Below are 2244 nucleotides of genomic sequence, written 5' to 3' on the forward strand. Positions count from 1 at the left end.
GATACCTCTTGTAATGCGCCACATCCCCTTGGATTTGATCAGATTTTGCAACACTACATTGTACCAATGTTAATGGCAAAAATCATGAGGTAGATGAATCTTGTTGAGAACCTTAATAATTACAACTAAACTAATTTGTCGAATTGGACCTTAATTTTTTTCAGTACAACCTCAAATGAGTATAAGTGATTGTCTTCCTCTTATAACCATCTCGCGTCTATTTAGGCCCTCGGATTCTTTCCATATATAGATGAGCCTAGCACTAAGAGAGCCACCATTTTATCCTCTCCTGCATCCACTTAACTTTGGAATACTTTGGCTTAATTGATTGAGTTAGATATTGCTTGGTTTCTCCGCTCTCTATGGCCAGCCCTCCATGGATTTATATAGTTCCCATCTCCTCAAAGCAAGTAAGATTCCGCATTAGATTGAGTGAATTCGATTCCATATTAGATTGAGTGAATTCCTTCTACATTGGTGGCACATACCCGGCGCACATATTGGCTCATATCGGACCCATACATCATTGAGATGTCAGTGGCATATAGGGAATGCTAAAATTTCTAGAGGCATGGGAGGAATTTATTCTATTAGATTAGAATTCTCCACTCTCAATCCTAGGATTCACTTTTGTCAACAAGATGTCAGGATTAATTTGAAGCGTTAGCCATTAGAGTCCATTCATAAGATGGTGTAACGAACATGCCCTTAGGAAGATTGTAGCGGAACATCTTTAGAGCATGTATGTGATTTTAGTGATTAATAACAACAAAATCAATGAGACTAACATATTTGTCAAGTATATATTTTAGTAGGTCTCATGGATGCAATACATAAAGAAGCCACCGTAGCCGGGACAAAGTTTGATTGAATTGGGGAAGTCCCAGGAGAAAAACCCTCACCGGATAGTCCGGTGTAGAAGAAAGTGTACACACTGGAGCTTTATCTGCAGAAAAGAGCAAAACAGATGAAGCCACCGAATAGTCCGGTGTTGATGAAAAAGATGCACACTGGAGTATTCTCAGGGAAAGTTCACAAGCTGTGCACTGACTGGATAGTCTGGTGATGAAGGGTATAAAGCACTGGAGCAATTCTGGCAGAGGCGATTCTAAGTGTTGAAGAATGGAGATCATGTGACCGGATGGTCCGATGCATGTATTGTGTACACCGAAGCATCATCATTGGAGCATTTCGTGCAGAGAAGATGTCAGAAGTTGAAGATTGAAAATTAACTCACCAGATGTTCAGGTATGAAGAGAAAGTGCACCGGAGGCTTACATCAAAATGTTTTACACAGAGAAGAAGTGACACGGTTTGGCTGAAGTTAACACACCGGAAGGTCCGGTGATGAAGTTGAAGAATACACCGGACTATCTGGTGTTCAAGATGGTTTTGAGTGGGGTTCCAACGGCTAGTTTCTGAGGTTGTACTCACCGGATGATCCGGTGTTAGTACTACTGTTGTCATCGGATTATCCGGTGTTCACAGTAAAGTTGAGCTGTTGGAGCAACGGCTAGTCCGCGGGTTTGAGGCTATAAATACCCATCCACTCGGTAATTTGAAGGTGCTGGAGTCCAGAGAAGACCATAGACACTTGAGAGGATATTCAAGCCACCAAAGTGCTTAAAGTGATCATCCAAGATAATTAAGCACAAGATTAGTGAGTGATTAGTGCTTATAGGCCTAGAAAGAGTGTTGCTAAGTGATTACTTCCTAGAGAGCGGATCAAGGAGTGATCCTAGCTTGTACCAAGTGGTACGCCAGCGCCTTAGAGTCATGGCGACTCGCCGACAACTTGAGCCGGAGTTGCTCAAGCTTGTTGACCCTCCGACTTGGTGTGGAGCGGCGGCAAGACACATGTACGGGAACGCAGAGACCTTTGCTTTGATGGCTTAAGCTCTGAAGTGATCACAGTGGCAAATGACCGGAAGAGATGCTAGTGGTAAGGCCTTGCCATTGTGCCTTGGTGGTTCATCCGGCTTGAGGCTTTGTCTTGGTGGCTCGATGGCTCAAGAGCCATGACCGGGTGCCGACCGAGAGTATATCCTTGGTAGAGCTCCAACGTGGACTAGGGGTAGCATTCATGCTATTGATACTACAGAATAAAAATACTTTGTACCGAGTTTGTTCTCTCTACCTTATTTACTCTTCCGTATTTACATTCTTACAATTTACCTTCCTAAATACGTTGTAATCCCTTTTGAACGGTAGAGTAGACACACTAGATAAATCTAGAAAATATTT

Source organism: Phragmites australis, chromosome 7 (assembly GCF_958298935.1).
Source record: "Phragmites australis chromosome 7, lpPhrAust1.1, whole genome shotgun sequence".
NCBI classification, from domain to species: domain Eukaryota; kingdom Viridiplantae; phylum Streptophyta; class Magnoliopsida; order Poales; family Poaceae; genus Phragmites; species Phragmites australis.